Genomic DNA, 11165 nt, shown 5'->3' with positions numbered 1-11165 from the left:
AAGAACACGATTCACAGCCTGGACTGTGGTCCCCTGGGAATGATTACTTGATTACTCCAGCTACTAAGCAAACAAGGCTCGGATGGTTTTTAAGGGGAAAAAGTGCACATTTTGAAAGCACCATAAGTGCATTACTGGAGTTTAAATATTCTGAGTAGATCGTAGAGGTCAGCTGGTTCAGCTCTTGCACCATACTCCGATGCTAACTCCCACCACCAACTACAACGTTCCCCCCAACTGATTATCCTGCCTCTGTTTGAATGCCCCCATAACTGGGAGCTCACTACCTGTATGTCAACGGTTGTCTAGAAAAGCTGTTGATAGCATTAGGTTCTTCTGTTGAGTCAGAGTCTGGCTCCTCCAAGGGCTACCAAGCCCAGCGCTGTCTTTTGGAACCATGTAGGAAAACCCAGTCCATCTCCCCGCTGCTAGTCCTTCAGATATTTGAAGGCAGCTAGTCCCTTCTCCCAGTGATCTCCAGGCTTGTGGCTGCCTGCCCCGTCCTTGTTTGCAGATTCCTCCCCAGCCCTTTGGCCTTCTGGACCTTGCCTCTCGCTTGACACTCTGAGCCCAGCTGTGGGCCTGCCAATACCAGTGGGGGCTGACTACGTTTCCCGTTGCCCCAACGCTCTAGATAAGCTTTCATTCAGCTGCTGAGTCACTTGGCTGATTCATAATAGAATTCATCATCTCTTTGGCAGATGCTGCTATTTAATCATTTTGCTCCCATCTTGGACTTGTGCAGTCGGTTTGGGGTTTGTAGCTTGATTTTTTTTTTTTTTTCCCCTGGAGCAGGGGATTATCGGGGGAGGGGAGGCAGTAAAGAGCTTTACGTTTATACATTTGTCTCTGTATGCTTTGCCCCATCATCTCTCCCCTGCTCTGCAATATCTCTGTGATGCATCCACATCACTGCCACACTGTCCAGCTAGTGCCACAAGCTAGTGACAGCTTGGCCACCGCCGGTATAACTCGAACAAGCGAGAAATGGACAAGAACGGTAAGTACCCTGGGGCCTGTTATTAACAATTCCTCTCCAGGCTCGAATTATTAAATGAGTATATCTAGTTAATTACAGACCTATGAAAAAAATCATGCATAATAAAATTATATACAGTAAACTCGGCCAACAGCTGATGCAGAGTATCCTGAGTGCTTTTTCAGGGTCTCCCTAAAGTACAGAAAGTTTCCCTCCATCAGTTGCATTTCCTTATCTTCCCATCTAGAGAATATCTTTTTGGGAAAAGGTATGAAACTAGCCTTTCCCAAGTTGCTTATCATAGGAGTAGACAAATATTACTTATACTATCTTCACTGTTACACTTGTTATTGACTGACTATATCGTCTAGATTTCACTCCAGAGTTGGTCAATTCTGTTTATTTATTTATTTGTTTATTTATTTATTATTTTAATGTTTATTTTTGAAAGAGAGAGAGACAGAGTGTGTGTGTGTGTGAGCAGGGGAGGGGCAGAGAGAGAAGGAGACACAGAACCTAAAGCAGGCTCCAGGCTCCAAGCCATCAGCACAGATCCCGACGCGGGGCTTGAACTCACAAACTGTGAGATCATGACCTGAGCTGAAGTCGGATGCTTAACCGACTGAGCCACCCAGGCATCCCTCTGTCCTCCACCTTATTTCTAAGGTGCTATATGTTAAATTCCCCTTCCTCTACAAGACAGCCCTTCAAACAGTGGAAAACAGTGGTTCTGTCTCAACTTAGGTGTGTTTCCTTATACGGGTCCTTCACTCCCTTCTAATAGAGTGAGGTTCCCAGATACCTCGCTCTGCTCCTTCCTGCCTTGAGGTGCTCCGTTTTGTCACTGTTCCTCTGGTGTGGCTTTAGGAGCAAACACAAGATCCAGCTTCAGGTGGCCAGGCAGGAGGGCAGTCAGACGCTTACAACCTATGATTTGATACTGAGGTCCCTGTGGCCCCAAGCCACCCTCTGCTTCCTTTTATATTATGTCATAACACATTGTGCTTCTCAAATTGGTTTACACTGTCCCCTGGGGCAGGCTGTGGGGTGAGGAAAGTACACAAGGACACAGAAGCATCTGACTACACTTTCATCCGGATTTAGGGCAAAAAGTTAATATTTAGTGAGTAATCAATCTTCCTTCCTTTTCTCCCTTCCTTTCTTCCTTTCTTTCTATCTTTATTCATTTTTCCTTAAATCTCATGCTTTGAAAGTAATGGATGTCTATTTATACATAAATTTATATTTAGAATGTATAAATGTATATTTAGAGGTGTAATATAGATACATCATATATTACATATCTAAACAAATAAGGGATTTTGCCTGTTTCTTTTCTTTTTAAAAATAAGTATATAAAATCATATTATACATATTGCTTGTTTTTTTCCACATAATAAAACATGGATATCCCTCCAGGTCAATACACAGATAGATTTAAACCATGCTTTTCTGTAGCTACATATTTTATTCAGTCATTCCCATTTTTTCTGTCGCTATAAATGGTGCCACATTAAATGGCCTTTCACATGTATTCTAATATGGTGGTGCCTTTTCTGGTATAAGGGAGATTCTCAAAGTGGAATTGATGGATAAAAGGGAACATGTAGGATAAAAGAGAATTGTAGTCTTCACATTAATCTATATTGCCTGATGGTTTTCCCAAAAGGTAGTGGTAACTCCCACTCTCTCTGAGAATGTACATTTCCTAGGTGATCATCAGACTGGATGCTGCTGGTCTTTTGCATTTTTCCCAGTCTGGTGAGTGAAAATGGCATCTTTACACCTTAATCCCTTCATCTATTATTGTTTTCAACTCATCATTTATTTTATTTATTTAAAAGAATTTTTTTTTTTTACATTTACTTATTTTTGAGAGACAGAGACAGAGCACAAGTCAGGGAGGGGCAGGGAGAGAAGACACAGAATCCAAAGCAGGCTCCAGGCTCTGAGCTGTCAGCACAGAGCCCTACTCGGGCCTCGAACTCACAAACTGTGAGATCATGACCTGAGCCGAAGTCGGACGCTTAACTGACTGAGCCACCCAGGCGCCCCTGACTCATCATTTTTTTAAAGATATTATTTTTAAGTAATCTCTATACCCAATGTGGGGCTCGAGCCCACAACCCTGAGCCAGCCAGTCGCCCCTCAACTAATCATTTTTAAAGGAAGTTTCTTCTTCTGTGATTTGCCTATTCACATTGTTTGCTCATTTTATTGGACTTTGATCCCTTTTTCTTATCAATTTATAGGAGCACTTTAAATAAATAAATTTTATGTGTGTGTTGAAAAGTCTTTACCAAGTTATTTTGTGTCTTTTCCCTTTGATTATGGAGGCTTTAAAATTTTTTATATGGTGAAATTTGGTTTTTCCCTTTACAGTTTCTAGGTCTCCTGTCTTGTTTAAGAATGTCTCACTAAAATATAGACAGTTATTCTCCTAATTTTCTTCTAGTTTCCTGTTGTGTCAATGTTTGTATTTAGATATTTCATCCAAATGGAACGTGGGTGTTTGTGGTGTGTGTGGTGTGGTGTGTGTGTGTGTGTGTGTGTATGTGTGTGTCTTTATGGTGTGTGTGTTATGTATGTTGTGTATGTGTGTTTGTGGTGTGGTGTGTGTGTGTGTGTGTGTGTGTGTAGGAGGGAGGTGAGGCAAGGATCTAACTTCATTTTCTTCCAGATGTGCGGCCAATTATGTCAACATGATTTATCAAATAAACTACCCGATTTGTGCTGAGTTGAAATGCCATCTGTGTACAAAATGCCATTTGTCATCTGTGAACTTTCCCAAAATAAATTTGGATCTATCTTAGGACTTTCTAGTTTATTCCTCTGATTTATTTTTTTATTCATGTATAACATATTGTTTTCCTTACATAGTCTTAAAACAATAATTGATATTGAAAAGATAACCTCCCTCACTGTTCCTTTACAAATTTTGTTGGCTATTCTCAGATGTTAAGTCTTCTGTATGAACTTTAATTTTGTGCAGTTCGGGGAAAAAATGGTAATTGTAATGACAGTTGCATGAAAGGTACACATTGGTTTTAGAAAAATTCACATTTTTGTATTCGTTCTTCCAGTGCAGAAACATTACATGTCTAGAAATAGTTTAAACTATTGTTTTTGTTTCTAAATAAATTTTGCCTTTATCAAAGTGAGATAGGTGTATAATTTGAAAATACCAAGTAGTAGAAAAAGTACCAATGCGACACCCCTCTGCCACATTCCCCACCATTCCTCGATGCCAGGCTGCCCCCACACCCACCCCCAACCCAGACAAACATTACTTCTATATAAAAACAAATATGGTTTTGTTGTGATATGGCATGCAACTTTTACATTGTTTTTAAAATTTTTATTTATTTATTTGTCTGGTTTTTTTTAATTTTTTTTTTTTTTTAGCGTTTATTTATTTTTGAGACAGAGAGAGACAAAGCATGAACGGGGGAGGGTCAGAGAGAGGGAGCCACAGAATCCAAAACAGGCTCCAGGCTCTGAGCTGTCAGCACAGAGCCCGACGCGGGGCTCGAACTCATGGACCGCGAGATCATGACCTGGGCCAAAGTTGGCCGCTTAACCGACTGAGCCACCCAGGCGCCCCTGTTTGTTTGTTTTGAGAGAGAGCACACAAGCAGGGGAGGGGCAGAGAGACAGGGAGAGAGAGAGATTCCCAAGCAGGCTCCATGCTGCCTGTGCAGAGCCCCATGCAGAGCTCGATCTCACAAACCACAAGATCATGACCTCAGTGGAAATCAAGAGTCTGACACTTAATCGACGGAGCCACCCAAGGGTCCCTACAACGTGTTTCTTTGTTTTTGTTTTTTTTAATAAGAGGAAAGGTTTCAAAGGTATTTTTGCTACTTCTGTCATTATGGCAGTGGGAAAGTGAGAGAAATCTTGACTAAACATAGCATACTGAAATGTATCAGATTAGAGTTCAAATGTTTCCCCACTTCCATTCAGCTTTGCGCTCCCATTCTCTAAGACATGGCCTAGCATGCAGTAGGTACTTAATAAATGTGTGTTGGGGCGCCTGGGTGGCTCAGTTAAGCATCTGACTTCGGCTCAGGTCATGATCTTGAGGTTTGTGGGTATGAGCCCCGTGTCGGGCTCTGTGCTGATAGCTCAGAGCCTGGAGCCTGCTTGGGATTCTGCGTCTCTCTCTCTCTCTCTCTCTCTCTCTCTCTCTGCCCCTCCCCTGCTCATGCTCTGTCTCTCAATAATAAATAAACGTTAAAAACATTTTTTAATAAAAATAAATAAATATGTGTTAAATGATCTGAATCCATTTTTCAATGAGTGCAGTCTAAGATCCCAGGTTTCTTTTAGTAGTCTTCTCCTATTTGTGATTCCTGTCAACACTGTAACATCCACAAGGTTAGGGAACATATCCCCAGCACTAGCACAACTCCTGGCTCTGTGTTTGTATAATAAATGAACAAAAGCCACGCACGGCCACATATCAACTACATCGTTTTCTCTGAATTCATCCTTTGTTAGAGCAACTGATGGTGGATCTCAATGTAGGGGTTTCAGTTCATTTCCCCTGAATGTTATCTTTTATAAGTGTACTACAGACACCTGTCAAGATGGTTCTGAATTTTGTTCTCCCAGTTTTGAATGAGAAACAAAGAAATAAGCATGCTTCCTGGGTCTCCTCCATCCAGAATGTAGATAGGAATGTCCATTAGGACCCTTCTTAGCACATTAAAAACTCAGTCTCTTGAAGGCCTGCTATAAAGAAATTCCTATGTACCAAATCCTTTGGGAAATACCTTCTTGAAAAGCATCTGTGTCCCTCCAGCTCTGATTATTTCCATTTTAACATGTATGATTCTTTGGACGCCTGGGTGGCTCAGTCAGTTGAGTGTCTGACTTCAGCTCAGGTCATGATCTCATGGTTCATGGGTTCGAGCCCCGCATTGGGCCCTGCACTGACAGCTCAGAGCCTGGAGTCTGCTTCAGATTCTGTGTCTGCCTCTCTGTCTGCCCCTCCCCCCTCTCATGCTCTGTCTCTCTCTGTCTCTCAAGAATAATAAACATTAAAAAAAATTTAATATTTATGATTCTTTACCCCCCCTGGATACACAGGCTTTTCCGGTCCTCTTTGCACCAATGCAAATGATTGCAGGGATCCTTTTCCATTATCCAGTGGATGGTTTGGCTAAAAGATGCTTCTCCTTCCTACACAGCATTAAGGCTCCTTCTTTGCTCATCTATATCCAGCCCCAAATGAAGTCAGCCACTTTCTTCCTGAGTTTATAATTGATTTGGATGAAAAACCTAAGTACTTTGTCTTTGCTAATACCTTATTATGTTAATTTGAAAGATTTGTTCAAGCTCCGATGCATCTTTGTAATTAAACTGTTTCAGGGGCGCCTGGCTGGCTCATTTGGTAGAGCATATGACTCTTGATCTCAGGGTTGTAAGTTCAAGCCCTATGTTGGGTGTAAAGATTACTTAAAAAATTAAAATCTTTAGGGTGACTGGGTGGCTCAGTCGGGCGTCTGACTCTTGATTTCAGCTCATTATCTTTTTTTTTTAATTTTTTTAAATTTATTTTTGAGAGAGAGAGACAGAGAGACAGAGAGCAAGAGAGAGAAGGAGACACAGACTCTGAAGCAGGCTCCGGGCTCTGAGCTGTCAGCACAGAGCCCGATGTGGGACTGGAACCCATGAACCATGAGATCATGACCTGAGCCGAAATCAGACACTTAACCAACTGAGCCATCCAGGTATATCACCAGCTCAGGTCATGATCTTATAGTTTGTGGGATCTAGCCCTGTGTTGGGCTCCACGCTGAGCATACAGCCTGCTTAGGATACTCTCTCTCCCCACCTCTCTCTGCCTCTCCCCCACTTGCACTCAATCTCTCTCTTTCCAAACAAATAAATAAACTTAAAAAACATACAATCTTTTTAAAAAACATCAAAATAAACTGATTTCTTCAGAACTTCACCCTTACAGAGTTCATAAAATAAGGTATTAGTATGATAATGTGAGGCCCCTTTAAGAATTTCTCAGGCCAGAAGAATTCATATAATATAGCATCACCCGCTAGTAAAGAGTGGTATTACAGGGCACCTCTTGGCCCCTATGTACATTCTCAAAAGTTCTAGTATTGATAAATGTAATGTAAGGCAAGAATCCACAGACATGGGAGGAAACTTAGGTGAATTTCTGGGAGGAAGCAATAAAAGATAGGAAACTTAAGAATTGTGAAAATATCAGATAGTCCAGAGTATGGGCCAAAGAAGGCCAATTTAACACTTCTTGGGACAAATGTCTTCAACTGAGAATGTTGAAGAGTCCCCCCCCCCGCCGCCGCCCACCCCAGGAAATTCTATTTCTTATTTTAAATGGAATCCAACAGAAAAATGGGATTTATATTTTCCTGTACGGCTAGGGCACTGCTCTGTTGGAACTGGCCCCGCGTGACCTTTCAAAAATATTTTACTCCTGTGCAGGCTGGGTGAGCATACCTGCCTTCTAAAGGTAGTTTACTCTTTGGCTTCCAATGAACGATGATTTGGGTGAAGCTCTGGCATGAACAAAGTGACAACAACCCTGCATGGAGTTTCAATCCACTGCATTGGAGAGCTTACTGGGGGAGTAAGGACGAAAATCTCGCCAAGTTCTGGGTTGCAGACGGGTTTGTTAGTGCACTGGACGCCTCGCCAGCATCCATGTTTCCCCCTCTCCTCACGGTAACCCCCCTAAGGGATGTTTCCCAGCCCCTGCCTTTGCTTGAGGTCATGTGACTGAGTTCCAGCCAATGGAATATAGCCGATGGTGGTGTGTGCCTCTCCTAGGCGTGTGCCAGGATTACCTCCAACCCACAATCCTCCAATCTCTCTCCCCCTTCTACGTCAACCTTGGGGGCTACTTATTAAAGATGGCAGCCTCACAGGACGGAAGAAGCCCCCATCCCCGAGGCAACATTTGTAAGGGAGCCATCTAACCTGCAATGGATTGTGATCTACGAGAGAGATAAACTATTGCTGTGCTGTCATTCAAATCTTGCAGTTGTTAGAACTAGCATTACTTGCTCTGACTACCGTAGAAGCTGCTATCTTGAAATGGGAGGCCACAGTAATAAAAACATAAATATGTGGCCTGGCTTAGCAATTGGGTAGCAGGATGTGAGGAACTTGATATTAGAGGCCGAAAATACAAAAATCTTTGGGGCCTTCTCTAATCCGTTGAAGACCTTAACAGGAAAACAAAACAAAACAACAACAACAAAAAAGACTGACCTCCCCAGAGAAAGAGGGAATTCTGTCAGCAGACTGCCTTTGGACTTGAGCTGCAACATTAATTCTTCCCTGGGTCTCCAGCCTACCGGCTTATTGGTTCTGTTTCCTTGGAGAACTCTGACAAATACAGTGTTAAGTCTACAAAAGTTTGAAGAGAATGCAAGTTTTGAAAGAGTAATTATCTTGGCAACTAAGAGGAAGGTAGCAATTTTAGCAAGCATTGTGAGTTACAGCTACATCCTGAAAAGGAAAAGTGGAAGCAAGGTCCTAATGCTGGAGAAGAACAGGCTGCGAGAAGAAAGGATCAAAAGCACAGAGGGAGGAATCGAACTTTCGGAGAAAGAGATGTTTTGTGCCTGAAGCAGAAGAGAGAAAGGATGGTCTGGGGGGCTCCCTAGGAGGTTCTGTTCTGAGCAAATCATAGCACTGCTCACAAACTGAGGTGGGACTTTGTACCTCCATTAATACACGGGGAGTTCCATCACTAGTGATTCTTTTTTTTTTTTTTTTTCCCTCTAAATGACATCTGTTCTATAGCTACTTCCTTTGGCTTTCAGCAGAGTACGGCTTAAGTGCCACAGTCAAATGTCCTCACCCCCTCCCCAGCCCACACACAAGTTAAAAACAGCATTAAGCATTTCTCCCTATCCCATCCCCCCCCCCCCCCCCACCTTTGCTGTCTCTGCCTCTGTGCTGAAGTCCCAGCCTGAGCCCCATCCTGATAACACCCCCCCTCCCATTCTGGTCTGGGTGGGGATTTTGTTTCAATTGACCCTGGGTCTATCCCTCTGGCTGTTGGTAGAAAATGCCTGAAATTGCAGCTGAAAGGCTTTCACCCAAAGGCTAGTATGATCTCTTAGAAAATCCCTGTCTCCTCCCTTCTTGATCTGTGATCATCCTTTATTCTCATCATTCTGCCTTCCCTCTGAACTATTTTGGAGCCTTGACCCCTTGTGCCTGCCAACTCATCTCCAGCTCTTTCCTGCCACTCCACAGAGCTAGGTCCCCTCTCCCCTAGAGTCCTTTTGGAACTGGAGTTCATCCTCTGAACCTCTTCAGGGCTGGGGTCCAGCTCTGCTCACCCAGGGCCGATCTGCCACCAGACACGGACATATTTCATTTCTTTGCTGATTCATTTGCACATCATAGCAATACCACAGGGTATGTACATCCTCCAAATCCAAAAGGGCAGGGACAGGGGTTGGGGGGGCACTCCCTCACATCAGGGATAGGCCCTTTTTGTCACCAAACATCTTGGATCAAGCCAATTGAGAAAGCATGGAGAAAACCAAAGGTCATTTGCTTGTTCTTTCTGTCAATAAATATTTGACAGATATTTCTGTCAATAATATTTCTGTCAATAAATATTGCCTTCTATGAGAGGCAGTGTGATGGACTGAAGCTATACACACAGGCACTGGATTTAGCCTGCCTGGGTTCGGCTTTCAAGATCTCCACTTACTAGCTACATGACAGGAAGCACATTATTAAATCGCTCCTTGCCTCAGTTAACCTCCGCTAAAAAATGAGGACAACAATTGTGCTTATCTCATAAGGCTGCTACGAGGATTAAATAAATTAATACACAGGTAGCCTAGGTAAGGATTCCTTTGATGTGAATATCTCCCTGGTATTTACCAAGCAATTCTCCGACCCAGGCCACAACGCCAGCAGACGGGAGGTAGACTCGGAATCCAGGTTCAAGGAGGACATTGTGACTGCTGCCAGGGAGGCAACATCCTCTCTGAACCTCAGTCTCTGCGTCTGTAAGATGGGCAGCATGGGACCTGGCTCCCTCGCTGGAGGCTGTGGTGAGGTTGTCTTGAGACCATTGAGAGAACGTGCTTTACAAACTGAAACTTGCCTTGACCAGGTGGAGCAGATTAGAGATGGCTGATTGGCTTTCTAATCGGCTGGGATTGTGAATTGGCTTTCTGATGGCTGGCCCCTTCTCAGCTCCTGGTTTAGAGGAAAGTTCTTGCGTTTTGGCCATACCTACTTTACTCCATGGGCCAAGCCGGGCATGGGCATGGAAGTGTGGGGATGTGGGAAAAGGCCGGGCAGGGTTGCCCCCGTTCTGTGGTCCCCTCTCTCCCTGCACTGTCCTGTTATAACTTTCATCACACCTCAGCCCCCTCACTTGTCAAATTGTTGGCTTTCGTCACCAGATGCAACCTCTTGGGGCCAGGGCTGGTGTGAAGTATTCCGCACACTCCCAGAGTTTGGGGCGGAACCTGGTGTGCGGTAGGTAGGGATCCATTCATGAGAATGACAAGTGAGGATCCCAGGTGGGAGCCTAGGACGAGAGTCACAACTCCCTGCTAGAGGTCAGTTCCCCTCCGATGGATGTCACTGTTTATACCAGAGGCCCCTCCACGAACAAAATCACAGAATTTGGGAGCGCCTGGGGCCCAGCTCCCTCCGTCAGAACACGGAGGTTTGGAGACACGAAGTGGCTGCTGAGTCATTCGCCCAGAGTGGCGGGGCTGGGGACCAACCTCGCGGGGTCTTCCCGGGACCGAGGGGCTGCGGGGGAGGGGGGCGGAATTTCAGTGCTAAGGCGGAGACAGTCCCAGGCAAACCGGGACAGGAGGGGCTGGGGCAGCAACCCGGGGAGCCTGTCTTCTCCCAGTACGTCTCCCCCTTAGACGGACGAGGAGACCGCGCGGTCCAGGGCTGAACCCCGCTCCCGCACCCCAACCCGGCCACGAGGCGGCCCCCGGGGCGGGCGGCGGCTCGGGAGGCGCCTCCCCCGGGCGCGGCGGCCGCAGGGCGGGCCCGGGGAGCCGGCGGGGCCCGGGGTCGGGGGGCCCCCGCGGCGGCACAAAGAGGCCCGCCGCGGCAGTTTTGAAAATACCGAGGAAGTGGATCTGGGCCCCGGCCCAGGGAGTGACGACGAGGGAGGGAGCGCGCGCCAGCGAGCAAG

The sequence above is a fragment of the Panthera uncia genome, chromosome B1 (genome assembly GCF_023721935.1).
Source record: "Panthera uncia isolate 11264 chromosome B1, Puncia_PCG_1.0, whole genome shotgun sequence".
Lineage (NCBI taxonomy): Eukaryota > Metazoa > Chordata > Mammalia > Carnivora > Felidae > Panthera > Panthera uncia.
The sequence above is the reverse complement of the archived record's forward strand: the minus strand, read 5'-3'. Positions refer to the sequence as shown.